Source organism: Copadichromis virginalis, linkage group LG13 (assembly GCF_057382275.1).
Source record: "Copadichromis virginalis isolate Kocher_CV1m ecotype Utaka linkage group LG13, C_Virginalis_male_GT1.1, whole genome shotgun sequence".
NCBI classification, from domain to species: domain Eukaryota; kingdom Metazoa; phylum Chordata; class Actinopteri; order Cichliformes; family Cichlidae; genus Copadichromis; species Copadichromis virginalis.
In genome coordinates this window covers 9,980,889-9,998,224 of record NC_140630.1, presented here as the reverse complement: position 1 = coordinate 9,998,224, position 17,336 = coordinate 9,980,889, and positions in this window count along the sequence as shown.

Sequence of the window (17,336 nt, the reverse complement as noted above, 5' to 3'; positions counted from 1 at the left end):
AAATGGGAAATCTGTGCAGCAGTTTTTTATGAAACATCGAAACATAAATGGAAGTGCAGTATATAAGGCAAAAACAAAGTTTCTGCAACCACAATGAGCTTGAAATGCTATGCCATAATTCTTCACTACAGTCTAAACTCTCATAGGTAAGCTTTCTTTTAATTTCTTTACATGGTCTCCAGGAATAGTTCTCCAGTCTTTGTGGAGGACATTCTAAAGCTTCTTTGGATGCATTTGTTGCACACTGCTTTAATAATGCTGAGGTCTGGGCTCTGAGGAGGACAGTCCATGAATGATAATATTCTATTGTGTGTTTTTCTGTCCAGGTATGCTTTTAGCACATTGGCAGTGTGCTTGGGATCATTATCATGCAGAGAAATTGAGCTCTTCAGATGATATTACATAGTGGAACAAAATCTGATGACACCTCCTGCATTCATAATTCCATCAATTATGAGAAGATCAGTACCAAAGAGCCTCCATTGTGTTTTTCAGATGGCTGTGGTCACTCACTGTTATATTTCTCTCCTGACTCCCTCCCTGCATATTGATAATTTGAACTAAAAATTGTAACTTTGGATTCATCGCTTCATGAGATCGATTACCACTGATTTTCAGTTCAGTTTTTGTGTAATTTGGAATACCTAATCTTTTTCTCGCTGTTTCCCTTCCATAAGACAGTCACTTTCACTGAGACCATTTCTGATGAGGCTTCAGCTAACAGTAGATGGGTCATCTGAAAGCCCAGATGCGTTCTCAGGTTATGTGTCAGGTATCTGACACATAACCTGAGAATGCTCACATCTTGATATCTTCGGCCTGTTATTAGATTTGACTAAAGAAACTGGAACAAAGTATCTCTTTTTGCAACACGCTACTAGTTACAAAGTGCTTAAAGATACCATTTAAAACTTATTCATTGCTAAGTTGTCTGGTATGTGTAGACAGTCCAGTGGTTCATCCCTTGAGTTAGGTGCCTTGAATGATTTGTAGTAGTGTTAAGTACCTTGTCAGGTATAAGGTCTGGATTAAAAATGAATGAAAAAGCAGCCAATTCTCAAAGAAAAACTCTAAAAGACATTCAGGAAACTTAAAGAAATATTGCTGAAGAGCACTTTAAAAAAGAAGAACATCTGACACCTTGGAAGCAAAATATAAAGAACTGATTGGTCTCTCAAGGCTTTCGCACTCGGTCTAGTTAAAACTACAGAATGATTTGCAAAATTAACACCTGCCCCTGTGCACCCAACCCCCACACACTTCTTCAAGAAATTCATAAACTGAAATTACTACTACTTTTTCCTTTTAACTGCCATTTGGCCTCATGCATCTTCTGCATTTGAAATTGAGACATTCACAATCTGGATGAAACTGACACCTACACATATGACTGCTAGCGTGAAAGTACACATGAGATAGGACTGCTGTTATGAATCATCGTTAAGGCCGTCTTAGTACCATAACTGTATTCCTTAAGATAGATATTTAAAAAAAAAAAAAAAACACCTAAAGAAGTTAGTTGGGGATGCAACAAAACATGGATTTTACAGTTTATATCTGCACTGCAGGAAGTTCATATATCTGATTCTGATTAACAACATACAGTAAGATAATGGAATGATTCAAACACAGGTAAGAAAAGCTTAAATTCTGGTGTGCCATTCTCTAATTAATATATAATATATTCCTTCACCACGTGACCGCTTAATGATTTTGTTGTGAAAGATCCATAAAAGTCCAAAAGTGTACCTGTAAAAGTTATCCAGTCTCATACTCAAGTTTATCTTCTCAGGTTTGACCAAGCAGCTTCTAGCATGGCTGCTGTATAATCCGCAATTTACTTTGAGAGTTCAAACTTGGGCAGAAAGCAAATGTGATATGAAATATATTAATGAGAGCTTACACTTACACTTTCAAATCAGGTGAGATGAAAGACCGAAAGAAATCTCATCATTCTCATCACTATTTTGCATACAAGAGTGAGTTTGTCAGCACACAGTTTCTAACATCCTTTGATTTCTATTGAAAGAGATTCAGAAGACATTTTAGGAACTGTGGTGTGCTTACTAGCATATGCTGCCACAGTAGGCTTTAAAAATCTAGCAGTTTTATCCATTTCTCTATATCAACCTTTGTCAATTTCTTAAAAAAAAATGTCATGTCGAAGGACCAGCATTTCGACGCACTGGAAGAGATCAAGTGCCCATCACAGAAGCACATGCAAGAGAATATAGCAAGACTTTAACTGAGAAATCATCAAATAGCAGCACAGATAATGGTCCTAAGGGGCATGAGGCGATGACCCTGAGTTGTAAGAATTTGTTTAGATCTTGTTAAAACTTTCAGTTTTTATAGACTTGTTCTCAGAAACCTCTGATCACATATATACATATAATTTAATCAAACAGGTAACCATAAGTTTGTATTGTATTCCTTCTTCAGCTAAGGTTCACACCGTATATGAGCAGACATTTGACATTTACACATTTCTACTGCATTCAGACAAGTCTCCCATCTCGTTGCGAGCGCCTGCTCTGTATTGTGCACAGTGAGGCGCGGAGGAGTTTTGCTGCAAAATGGAAAAGTTGCATTACAGTATCAACTGCCAAGAAACAATAAGGGAGGCCCAATCTACACAACTTCAGCACCTGCAGTGATAAAGGACTAAGGGAAAAGTTGCACACACGTATGCACAAACACACACAGACAAATCAGTATGAACAGACAAGAGTGAGACACTCAGTACCATTTGCATGTAATCAATACCAATCAGTTGCTCAGAGTGTGGGAAAAATGTGTGTGAACTGCTCTACAACTCTGCCTTTTTGTGTTCATTGGGAGGCTTACAACTCTGTTTATTGTGATGATGATGATGCAGGTGATATTGTCGATGGTGCCAGTGATGAGAAAGATAATATAAAGAACTACGAGACCAAAATAGCAAGAGTGGTAAACAACATAATAACCTTCATCTTCATCAAGTGTTTTACAAAACCCACCTGCTGATAACTGGTTATAAGTCAAATTGAGCAAGATAAAAAAAATATATCGATAAGAATATATTTATGAATATCTTATATCAGTGGTTTTCAGCACTATGGTCTAATATAATTACCATTTATGTAGTGCTACAGAATTTATAATTTGTTGGTTTAGTCACAAATCCCTTTGGAGTTGTGTCAGGAAGGGCATTCACCAGAAAAACTTTGCCAAAACATGAGGAGCTACCGGGTGTGGTGAATATGGGAGCTTTATCTAAATAAGCTGCTTTCATCTGGTCCCTTAATCACAGGGGGTCACCACATGTTAGATTTTTATACCAGATGCCTTTTTTGACACAACCCCAAAGGGATTTGTGTGTCCTCTGGGGATCAAACCAGGAAACCTTTGCTTGTTAGGCAAATGTACAAATCACTACACAATGGAACCACTAAATACACACTGGCTAATGAGCATGAAATTAGGTAAATACTTTAATTTCGTGTAATAACTTTAACAATTCCTTGATTATAATTTAAAATGGTTTTATTACTGCAACAATGCCACGGGCAGTAACGCCTGAATAAAAGAAAGTTAAAATAAAATGTGTGTGTCCCTGATTTTGTTTGATATTAAAACACACTAATTATTTCCATTGGCTACTTTTGAATGGTTCAATAAGTACAGTCTTGGATTCTTCAGACCGTATTAGAAACATGTCTAGATTTCTTAAATTGACAAAGGAATTTCTACAGACTGGAATCCATTCCCCAAAGGCCTATGTATTTTTATTCTGGCTCATGTTACATATACTCATGTCTGCTGAAAGCAATGAACAGCCATGACCCTGAAAACACACCATCATTATGTTTCTTTTAGCAAATGAGCAGAAAAATTTTTTTCTCTCTGATTTCTTAGTTTATATATATTTGTTACATTACAATGTTACAGAGAACCCCAGTAAATAAAAACATTTTAAATCATGATTTCATTTACCAATGGAAAAAAATATATCTAAACCCAGACCTACCCTGTGTGAAAAAAACGAGTGACTCTTTAATCTAACAACTTTGCAGCAAGAAATGCAATCAAGCATTTGTGATATCTGGAAATGAGTGTTTCACATCTCCGTAGAGGACTCTTCTTTGCAGAATTGCTTTAGTTCAGCCACACTAGAGGGTTTTTGAGCACAAAGAGCCTGTTTAAGGTTGTGAAAAGCATTTCGGTTGGATTTAAGTCTGATGTTTGACTGGGCCTCTCCACTTCATTTTTCTGAGCCATTCAGAGGTGGACTTACTGGTTTGTTTTCGATGTCCTGTTGCATAACTGTCAGGATTCTCTGTTAGAAAGCAGAACTAATGGTTCCATCACTTACAGCAAGTCATTCAGGTCCTGAAGCAGGAAAGGAGCCCCAGACCATCAGACCAACACCAACATCTTTGACTGCAGGTATGGCATTCTTGCCAAATGTGAGCTGAGCCATTGTCTTGTTTTAGTGGTTTTCACTTTGGAACGCTCCCATTTTTCCTCAGCCTCTTTCTTATTGTTGAATTATGAACTCTGATCCTAACTGAGACACGTGATATCTGCAGTTCTTTAGTTGTTGTTTTGGGTTCTTTTGTGACCTCATGGATGAGCCATTGTTGTGCTCTTGGACTAATTTTGGTAGGCTGGTCAATCCTGGAAATCATCACCACTGCACCACTGTTGCAGTTTGAGCCTCAAAGCCTTAGAAATGGCTTTGTAACCCTTTCAGACTGATAAATGACTTTGTTTCTCAGCTATTCTTGAGTTTCTTTTAAAACTGATGGCATGGTATGTTGCTTTTAGAGATCTTTTAGCCTGCTTCATTTTGCCAGACAGGTTCTACTTAAGTGATTTCTTAATTCCACAGGTCTGGCAGTAACCAGGCCTGGGTGTTGCCAGTAAAATTGATCTCAGCTTTCTAAAAACGATGGTTTCTTCATTCATGATTTAACAATGAGCACAATTACTTTATTAAAATAGGGCTAGGTAGCTTTGGATGTAAGTGCGACAAAAATGAGAAATCAGAAAGGGAGAATAAAACTTACTAAGTTTTATTATACAACCTCACCTGTACTTACAGGTGTCACCATGCTAACAAGCTAAACTTAGATAAGCACCTCGATAAGTAATGTGCTTTCAAGGAACAGCATGATAGCATGATGACATTTTTTAAGGTGGTCATAGAAGCTGGGTGGAATTAACATGCCATCAAGGTAATTGAAATACACGTGGCCTTTGTCACGCTATCACTTCTGCTGAGTTAACAGAGGGGCGAGATAAGAAAGAGAGACGTTCACGCATGGCTGATTTCACGGCTGTTAAAGTGCTTCCCGCTTTACAATGATGTTTGTGGCTGCCTGCGCTCTCCTCAGCAAATCGGTTTAAACAGGCAAATCATTGTTGGAGCTCAACACTGCAGGAACACTGAAACTTTCAGCTGCCCCCAGGGAATTTAACAGTAATTACAGATTATTCACTACAGTCGACACAATATACACACAAATAGCTGTTAATTCTACTGCAGTGCCAACTCAGCAATTCTGTCATACTAACAAAATGATGGCCATAGGTCGCCTGTCTATATGACCTGATAAATAGTAGGTTGGGGGTGACAAATATTTCACAGTTTGTCCACAAACTCTATCAGTGTTATAACAGTTATTATGGCAGTCCACTCCCCCAGGCATCAGTTCCCTATTGAGAAACAGGAGATATTAACAGCTGCACCCTCAGTAGTTGCTGGTAATGTTGGTAATAAACAAATTAAAGCTTATTTTACTGCTGTGATTATTGTCACTGCACTAAATATGTTGCCTCAGGACAGGCTTCATTACAGCTTATCGACCCAGGTGTTAGTCAATGAAGCATTGAAAATTTGAGTCAGGCTTCTCGCTGTTTACTCAGCAAGAAAGACACAACTTATAGTGTACAGACAGGACTCTTTTGGCCTTGAAAACCTATATATTCTATTTAAATATATGTACATAGAAGCTTTTTTTCTTTTTTTAATCAGTCAAGAAAGTAAACATTAAGCAAATATACTTTAGAAATAGTCAAAAACAAATTTAACAACACACAGGCAGAACGTTAGAGCATTAAATAGAAAAAAAGAGCTATGTTCAATAATATACAGTGATACACCACATTCTCTGAAACACATTAAGATTCACATGAACATATGCATCAGAGCTGTTTAGCAATAGATGAGGTTGCAGCAGCAAACTGTTACGCCTAGCAAGCCTTGTAACCAGCTCTTTGAACCTCCATCTGTACGGCGTACACGGACATCGCAGCATCAGAGGCAGAAAATGATAACGCACTTTCATTTCAAAACTGCATTGCAGAACAAAAACGATCTCAGGTTACAAAATGCTTCGGCACCATTTGAGAAATAAGGACTATTACACAATGTTACATGACAATTCACATTCACTGGGTATGCATGTGCCAGTCTAAACAGGAAGTAGAGGCTCTGTTGCTTTGTTTCAGCGCAATGAATCAAGGAAGGACAGTAACTGAGTGAGAAGGCCCAATCAGGAAGCAAACGTTCACCGAACGGTCACTGAAGAATCAGTTTCTCCCTCTGTGGACATCAATACTGCAAATGAACTCAAAGCTGGAATTGTAGTTTTAACTTGTATGTGTGTGTGTGTGTGTGTGTGTGTGTGTGTGTGTGTGTGTGTGTGTGGGAAGAGGGCCACGTGCGTCATAAAATATCCATCCAAGCTTTACTCACTGCCTAAACCAGTTTAGAGAGAAAGTAACTAGTGTCCTGTGTATCACCCATTACCTAAGCTCTACCAAACACTGCCCACTTGGTCCTGCCCTGTTCTCAGCTGTTACAGAGATACAAAAAAAATCACTTCTGCCAAACATTGTAAACGAAGAAATCAGAAAGAATAACATGCAACACTTTTTATACTGGAAACTATACAGTCTAAGTTCAACTTTACTGCCACCTGCTGCCTATTTATTCAAATAATAAATATTAGAGCTGAAACTATTTGGTGATTCAGTGATTGACAGAAAATGAGTTTTCTGCAATGCCAAATGATAATTAACGCTTTGAGTCCCTTCAGGTTACACAAGAAATCATCTTGGGTGCTGAAAAGTTTTGATTACTATTTCTCACACTGAACATTCTTTTACTTTTCAAGCACTTTTCTAGACAATGTGATTAATGATTAATTAGTTGAAAAATACATTAATAATGTAAACCATTATTAGAGGCATTCTGAGTTAAAACAAATTATTTAAAAAGGAAGCGGAGCAACGGGCATATATTTAAGTCTGAGTTTTAAAAAAGTGTGATTACCAGGCTATTGAGTGGTAATGGAAACTACCAGCTAGTGCTCAAGCATTGAAGCAAAGCATCCCCCTCCCCCAAGAAGACAATACTGACCACCTGGACCAACAGTGTGTGTATGAGTGTGCGTTTGTGAGTGTCCAAGCATGCAAGTATTTCCATAATACTTAGTGTTGACCGGCTGTAATGTGAGAGGTCAGGACACAATAGCACTGTGACTCTGAAGACCTAACACCATGCTGAGAGAGGTCACATCTATGTGATAACCACCCCCACCTCCAAGCACACACACATACTCACACATACACACACACACACACACACACACACACACACACACACACACACATACTCACGCATACGCATACACACTCACACATACACACTCACGCATACACGCATACACATGTGCACACACATTTACTTTTTTTTTCTTTTTTTTTCTATTTTTTCATTAGGCATTGTGCCTCTACACACTCTCCTTGAAGTAAAATCATGGACTTAAAAAAAAATAATTTATAAACTTTGGCTTACCGGATTTGCAACACAGACAGAATTTTATGTGAGACAGAAAAAGGAATCAAAAGTAACTGATTGGTTGATTCTTAAATGTTTCTTAGCTCCTTGTGTATTGTTTCTTGTTATTTAAACCACACTTAATGATGAGAAGAACATAAGATTTGTGGATTGCATGGCAAAGAAAACGCAGCAAGTCACAGTGTCCTTCAGGACATCAGCAATGTTGGGTCGTTACAAAGTAACATATTGTAATGTAAAGTAATGTTACAAAGGAACGCATTACTGTAGTCACATTCCCTTTTTTGAGTAACACAGTTTGTAACGCATTACTGTACTAATGCATTTCTTAAGAACATTCTTTTATTCATTCTTTCTGCATTACAAAGTTTCTTCTGTTGTCTGTTCTCTGGGCACATAGAAAGAAAAAAAAACATCAGACATGCCGTATTCTAGCACTTACACTATCATCAGCTAATTTCAGTTTGTGTGTGGGAGGAGGAAAATGGTGGAGCAATACAGCCACACAGCTTTTGAAGAGTGAAGACGTGGACATTACTTTTGTTTTTATTGCACCAAAAGGACAAGAGCGCAGTGGTGAAGTGGAAACTTCATGCAGGACATAAACAACTATTACACTGCTAACAAAATTTTGGCTCTTTGCAAACATTTGCAAAGACAGCATGCTAACACAAAGCTAGCCAAGAACCTAGAGTGATTTCAAAGCTAAGTCCAGCAGCCAGAACCTGATGTTGATCAGGTAACAGAAGTAGTGATGAGCAGGACATTTCTGCCTCTTTGTGTTTCTAAAACAGAATCACTTTAAAGTTTCTTATGGTCGTATGATTGTTGGGTTTTTCTCTGTATCTACTGTACAATATAAAGCGCCTTGAGGCGACTTTTGTTGTGATTTGGCGCTATATAAATAAAATTGATTTGAATTAAGGCTGCTATGCAGCTGTCAGCTTTCTGATCATACATAAAAAAAAACAAAAGAAAGATTGTCCTCATTAGGATAGGAATTTGTGTTTTTATGTGGGACTTTAGTCTAAGATGGATATTGTCTCACATTGCATTAAGAGATAATGTGTTTCAGTTCATTTTTCAGACTAACAAGAAAACAGTGTAAAAGAAATATACTGTAAGCAGCTACTTTCTCCAGTTAGTAGTTGACTAACATGCTACCAATAATGTGTAATACATTGCTTTTCTGGACTCTACACTGGAAATCCACAAATATGTGTCCATGTTAATAATCAAGGTTTAACCTCAGAAAATTCAGCACAGGATGTGGAGCTCTACCAAATTTCAAAATGAAAAAGATTTCCGTTCATAAAACAATTGAAACTATTTAAGCTTTGCAACAAAGTACTCTGGACTTTAGTTTTTTCAGTTCATTTTTATCTGTATAACTCTAAATCACTACAACAGTTATACAATAATACAAAGAAAAGAGAGAAAATCCTAATAATCATATGACACCCACTGAGAAAGCACTTTGGCGAAAGTGGGAAGGAGAAACTCCCTCTTAACAGGAAGAAAACTCCAGCAGAACCAGGCTCAAGGACGGGTGACCAATTGGGGTGAGGGGAGGAAGACAAGACGAAGACACGCTGTGAAAGAAGCAACTCAGGGCACTCACCTTATATCAAAATGATGAAAAGAGAAGAAAAAAAGGACAGTTTACTTTTACTATTTACTTCTGAACATCAAGAGTTGGGCACTTTATGCGAAAGAGGCTGAACTGTTTCTTTTATCCTACAAAAAAGACTAAACAAACAGCGTGTTTGCTTATGTGAAAAATGTAAGTTGTTAATAGAAGCTGAATATTTTCCAAAATATCACGATAATGTAACTTTTAAGATTTGTTGCTCAAACAGGATTTAGTTGTCTTAGGGACAACTAAAAAAGGGAAACTGCAATTCTTCCAGTGGCCACTTGAGGCTGGCTCCAAAGCAAGTCAGTCCCATTAGACTCTTGAGAAAATCACTAGCATCAAAGCAGAAGCAAGAATGTTTACAGCCTGACACACAAAGCATTTTTGTGTAAAAGGGTTCATTTTTTTCCCATAATTCTGTTAATAAGTCTTTAAAGATAAATACAAAAAACAAACAATGCTACAGAGATACTTTTAAATTGGTACATAAAGGTTGAGAGGCTGTTACATTAGTAATATAATACCCTGCACTTGCACAGTAGATCATTTTATATATATAAAAAAAACACATGCAACATCTGAATCCAGCTCATGTACTTGTGGTGATTGCCCATGACATCTGTTTAAATTTAGATTATAATCAGATACCAGGTGATCCAGTAGCCTCTGTCCTGTCTGCTGAAAAAGATGAGTGAAAAAGGTATGTTTTTTTTCTTAATTCAGCCTTTTAAATGAAAGTAAAGCTTAAAATTAGGGGTGTGGCCACTTCGAATGACGGGTAAATGCTGATACAGAAGACTTTGTGGTGTTGGTGCATTCCTGAGGTTTTGTTCATGTGCAGTGATTATGCAGTCTTCTGTTTAATGCCACATAAGACTGTGTTTAAAGAATCTGTGATCCATTTTTGGTGAATGAAATTCTAGGCTCACCTCAGTATGCTCGTAGTATGTTGGTGGACTAATTATGTCTGTCCACTAGCTCATCCAAATATGTTTTCAAACATATCCAAATAGTGAGTCTTCTGTACTGTCTCGTCTCAATGGTCCAGTTCATTTGGTAAATCTATGCCAGCACAGAAAATGTTGATTAAAAATAAATAAATAAATAAATAAACAAGCCATAAAAATAGAACAAAATCATTTAAAATGTTTTAAAACTTTGCTACACTCATATTTACTTTTAAAGATTTAGGGTTCAATTATTCCCCAAAATGCACTAACACGCAAAAGAATCTAGATCCAGTCGAGGCAGCTTAAGATCATACATCTACGCATCTTGTCTTGGGAATTGAATAAGCTTATTTATTATGCAATTCTACCCCCAGAGGGACAAAAGACTCTATCTGTTACCTGGAAAATCTGTAGGAGATCTTCTGCTTTGATGAGAAACTGTCAGTTGCAGTCTGTTGCTTCATGACCACACTCGTTAACCTCACTGGAAGCCTAACTAACCTGTAAAAGAAGCTCACTCTACATAAATTTGTTTACTGATTTGCAAGACACAAATACAGGAAGCTGTATAGCACAATGACCAAAGTAACCGCTCCCTGTTTGCCTTTTTTTCTGTCTCTACCCTCATCTCGCAGTTCTGCTTATAATCCTTTATACTCTTGTTTTGCTCCAGCAGTCCAGTAATACAGTTGTTCTCACTTTGCTGTGATCAAACACTAGTGACAGACACACTCATGTGCACACACACACACACACACACACACACACACACACACACACACACACACACACACACACACACAACACACACACACACACACACACACACACAACACACACACACACACACACACACACAACACACACACACACACACACACACACACACACACACACACACCTTGTGTCGTGGATCATTCTAATTAAATACTTTACTCTGTTGTCACGTTGGGTTGGAACCCCTTTCGGCATATTGTTTATCCTTCAGGCCATGACACACCAAACAAACCTCAAAGGCTAACAGATAAAAGACCAACAGAAATACTGGTTTGCAATTTCTGCTGAAATTTGCACTTTTAGTACGCCACAAAGATGTAAACTGACGGGCAGCATACGTTCAAGTGTTCTGTGCCTCCATTAAAGGAATGAACCATTCTAAAATACAATGAAAGAACACAAAGTGCCCAACATGAAGCAACGCAAAAAATGCCTCTGTAATTCTTGTAACTATCCTGTCAGAAGTGTTGCATGTGTTATTTGTAATACAATTAAAAAATTAAGCTTCTTTTCTTGCGGCAGAAGAAGAAAAAAGACAGAAAGACGCTGACTGGGGGAAATTACCAGTTCCTCACATTCAACAACAAAGTGGATTTTATACTAATAACATACATTCAAAGCAACATGTTGGTTTGATTGTTAAACACATGCTGTAATTCTTAGCTTTAAAGAACCCTCATGGTATTGAATGAGAAGTGCAACAACAACATGGACTGCAGGGAAAAGTCAGAGAGAGACCATCGAAATCAAAATATCAAAGAATCTTAGTGCTTTTTTCAGATTCATGATGTGCACATGCAAAGTGGTTCATTTCAGATATGGTCTTTTTTTTTTTTTTATCAATCCAGCTCACTGTTAGCCATCATAAAGACCATGTTTTACTCACACTGCATACCCATAAACACTAGTGTATATATTTATCATATCTACTTCCTATATTTTACTACATATCTACATGTAGTTTAACAGTTTTTAACTGAACTCCTGCTAAGTAAACCTTAGGTCAAGTTAAACATTAATATAGCAAAGGGGTCCTTGACTAGAATCTGCGTTGAGTAGATTAAATAAAAATGCGAACATTTACTATTCCATGACGTGAATTCTACAAACTTCAAGTTCAAGCTGATGGCTTTGTTGCTTCCTTTTGTGGCCTCCAGGCTGACCTTTGAAGTATTTGCAGTAGTATTTTAATTGACTGATTTTGAGTCCTTCAGCTGCTGAATTTGTCTGTCCCTGTGATTATGCATGAGATCTTTCCAACCGAAGTCTTGTATGGTTATTTTGATTTTATATATATTGAACACGGCTGTTTTTAACGCTGCAACTTTGTGTGGGCGAATTTTGCCTTAGCAGTTGCTGAACCTGGGGACTGTTGCATCTGAAGGGCCACGGCGGGTTTACGAAGCAGCAAAGCAAACAAAAAGCACATTTATTAAAACCGTCAGGTGCTGAGCAGTGCACGTGCACAGCTTCACACAAAGGTGCAAAACAAAGAAAATGAGCTGCGTTTTGTGAGGTGAAAGTCAATTTCGTTTTTGGAAAAGAAAAGCACGTGGTTAGAGAGGTACCTCAACAGCTTAGTGTGAACAGAGGAAATGGAAAAATAGACATGGTTGCTCTAATAGATGGTCTCTACAGTGCCTGTGTATGTTTGTGTTTGTGTATCTTAACTGCCACATGTGGTCAAATCAAAGAGTGGAAAAAACACACACCTTTGTGCTGTTATCACATTTGACCCAATAATTGGAAAAAAAATGTTCTGAGCTCATCTCTCTATGCACATTTCAGTCTTTCGTTTCATCGTGTCAGGATGTTTGTTTGTTCTAAGCACTGAGTTTGATTAATAAAAATTACTTTTGTCAGGGCTTAAAATGGGTTTGTGTAGATACAGATAGCAGCATAACGTTAGTAAATTTTCTTACAAAAATTTCATTTTAGCAACATTTTAGCCTTCTTGTGGTAAATTGGTGCCAGATACACGTTGTCACTACACCACAATTTCATTCCACAGGCCTTGTTCAAAGCAGGTATTTTGAAATTTTGAGATGAGGCAATGTAACAAAAGGGCAAGCACACATTATACACCTGCATGTGAAAGATCAGTCACACATCCCCTTTTACTGCTGTAAAAGTTATTTGCACAAAAAGACATGGCATTTAACATGCCAACAACCAAAAAAAGCTTTTGTTTTAGTTTCAAAACATAATGCGAAAGCATGTTGCCAAAGAAAGGATTGCTGAAATGTCAAAGCGGTCTACCTTGGAGCCATCTAATTTCAACAACATGACCTCATAACATTTTCTTACCTGAATTTTCCTCTGTGTGTGCGTGTACGTGTGTGTTTAAAATTTCTGTCTTGTGCAGCACACGTGCACAGCACATGTGAAAAATAAACCCACCACAAACTCCCCTAAAAACCCAAAAGGTGATATTCTGAGACGGTATGCATATTTAGATGAAAGAAGTAGAAACAGAATATGCACTCGGTGTTTCCCCCCGCAGAGGGCTGGTGTCATTTTAGTCCCACATTGGGGTATAGAGCAAAAAATATCAATGTCATTGTGCTATAATACTAAAAATGTTGTTTGTTTGTTTTTATTATTAGGAAACTAATGAGATTGTGAGATAAGAGGCAAGTTTCTGTATTTTCAGTGACGTTAATACATTGGAGCTAAAATTGCGATTCGATTTTATGTTTATAATATTAGCATTTTTATGACATAAATACATAAATAAATAAAATAAGCATGCTCAAAAGTTTTTGAAAGAGATGTAATATTTTTAACAGGGAACCTGCAGTTTGGTTTATTAAAGGAAAAATAAAAACCAAATGTAATTTCTAACAAGCAGAAGACATAAAACCAAAATGCTGGATTTTGTGTAGGGGGAGATGACCGCCATTGCTAACCGTCTGAAACAATAACTCAATATGAGGTGGACTTCCCCTTAAATAGACCTGGACTCTTCTGAAGGCAACACAATTTGAGTTTGCAAGCAGTCACAAAGTCATGATAGATTTCTCACAAGTAATGTATCATATCTTGACTTTCAATGAATGACAGACTTAGAAAAAACAGTTACGATCAAAGGAAACTCATTGCCATTTTGCCAAAAGGTAGTGAGCCTGACTGCTAGATGCCATTTCCATTTATTGCTTTAGCATTTCATTAAAAGCAGTGTGCAAGTGAGCTGCAGTCCAAGCCACAGAACCAGTCTGGACATGAGCAAAATGTTTTCTCTGTATCATGATTATGGTCTGCAGTTATGTGGAATTGTTTTGCGTAAATTGTGAGTGGATTAGATGTCATTGCATGTCACTGATTTACAGCAGCTTTGCTGCAAACTAACACTGGCCTGCAGAAATGTTATCAGCCAAGTACTGACACTCCCTAACACTACATCCTCTCAGTATGAGCAGTAAAATACATCTCCCTGCTCCTCTGAAGTACTGCTGACTGGTTAACCACAAAATAAGCCTCAGGAATACACAAGAATCTCCCCCGATACACCTCTCTGCCCAACAATGAATCTGCATTAAGCTGTGAACTGATACTCTGTAAAAAGAACATATATGAAACAACTGTCTTCCTCAATTCTAATGGTGTCTGCACGAGAGAAGAAGAGAAAAGCTTCCTATGAAGCTGATGGAAAGTTAGGTCAATTTGAATACAGGTTGCTGCAACTGTTGTGAGGCATGTGATTCCTCTTCACATGCCTCATTTTGCTTGCAAATGGGCAGATTAGTACAAAGGAACACAATATGCAAGAAATAAGGTTTTTGTTTGAGGTTTAAGGACAACACAGCATACTCTGAATGTGGAATAATATAGCCAGTACTCTTTAGCATGCTTATTACTTGTTTGTATTGTTCATATCAAAATATCAGGGTTTTATTGGTAACAAACCAGACAGATACACACATGTTAGCAGCATGTTCCATCATATACCATATCTCTTTGTTTGTGTGTGATTGTGTGTGAAGTTTCCATTGAGAACAGTGGGCTGACTCAAAATGAAAACTCATTGTTTCCTCTACAAGCCTTTGAGACAGAAGATGAGTGGAAAACTGGTTTCACACAGACATGCACACATGCAATATTCAATAATGCAAAGATTATGCACTAAAAATGAAAGAATCCAAAGCACAGTGACACTGACATTGACACATGAATATTGTAATGTGAAACCGACATGCAGTAACATCACACACCATTAAACAGCCGAGGCAAACACAGTGTTGTCTTTGTAGAAATTAGAGCAACTAAAATACCAACATACTCATCAGAAGAGATCAGATGTCTAAAGAGGGAGCTGAATTTACATTATTTTAAAATCTGAAAGAATGTCAATTTGTTTGTTTACATAAACGTTAGTCTTAACAGATCATTTCTATTCATTTTTCCCTGGTGTATTTCCCATTAATGTGGCTATTGTGGCTTTGTGGTTCATGCTAATGTTGTTCTCACCACCTCCATTGTAGAGATTACTGCAATTGAGTTGCAGCAAAGTGTCAACTCATGTAAGCTTTCCAAGACATGTGACTTTACATGGATGGTATTCAGTTTTGAATTTGGCCCCAAATTTATGTGAGTTGACTTTTTGGTTGCTGTATGTTTGTTTGTCTGAATCAAGCTGACGTTTTAGTTTGATGGTGGATGCACAAACGAGGAAAATGGACTAAAGACTAAAGAAGCGGCAGAAAGACAGCTGTATCAACTTGAACGACACCATCCAGAAACCAGTATCCCTGCGCTGGAGAGCTATTGCTGCAATAATGCTCATGCTACACTTGCAAAATCCCGACATGTCGACAGAGATAACGCTCGCCCGTGAGCACATAATGGGATGACTCTGGGATGACACATGGATGGAACAACTGTCATCTATACTCTGTTATCCTTACGTAATAGAAAAATAGCCGTTCTAGATGACTTATATCTTTATTTACTTCCTTTGAGACTCATAAAAATGCTTTCCAATGCAAGATTTGCAAAATGGGAATAATAAGATTATTTTTCCATAAATATTCTGTAAGATCTATCGCTTTATTTTTTTGTTGATTCTGAACATAATCATACTATTATCCAGGCTAGCTTGTATTACATCCTTAGATCATCCAAGGAGACGCAGAACTTTGTATGTATACTTGTATTATGTGTGATAACCACTCAGCAGGTGGGTCTGCCCATCTGCGTCTTTTGAAGATTAAACAGCAGACAGAAAAGAGTAAAAAAGGACAAATTATGTACAAAATATTAAATACATAAATATACATTATGGCAAAAAATACTGTGTAGTGTTAGTTGTAATTAAAGATTAACACAAGCATTCAGGTAAAACCTTCTTCACTGTATGCCTTGTAAGTTTTAATTTGAGTTGCTATCATACAGTATTGCAGTCTGTAAGACTGCAATACTGTAATCAAAACTCTTGTGGTGAACATAAAACAGCAGGTGAGAATCGGCAACAACCGGCAAGGCAGAGAAATCTCCCACAACAAAGCAGCACACCTTTAACTTTTCTTTTTGTGTCTCTTTTCTAACCTTGTTTGTTTTTCATCTGTGTTGTTGCTTGCACGCTGTGAGGTTTTTAAAATTTAGACGCAAATCCCTTTTTTTACTCGCTATCTCTGCCTCTCTTTGTCTCTTTCTGTCTCTGTCACTCTCATCAGCGCTCTCCTTATTCTTTATTTCCTCTTCTCTTTTAACCTCTTGCAACTCTCTAAAGGTGTGCGCATTTTTGTGTGGGAGGGTAAAGAAAGGGGACTGGAAAGATTATAGCCTTTGGGGTGTGAAAAAGTGTGGTTTACTTTACCTCGACCGCCTGAAGCAGTGTGCATAAAGTTAATCACAATCTAACTTTGTGTCTACTGCACACCCTGCCAAAATTTTAGGTAAAAGAAACACATGACTACCACTGATACTGGCACGGGAGATAATAGCATCATGCTTTAATGTGTGTGTGAAGCTGGCTGACAAAATTCTGATATTTTGAACATCACATTCTAATTTTTACAGATTAATAGTGCATCAGTTTTACAATCCAAATCCACACAAACTAGTCGAACAATCAGTAGCCAGCAGTATCACACTGGCTGTTCACCAACTTAAGTATTACCAGCTC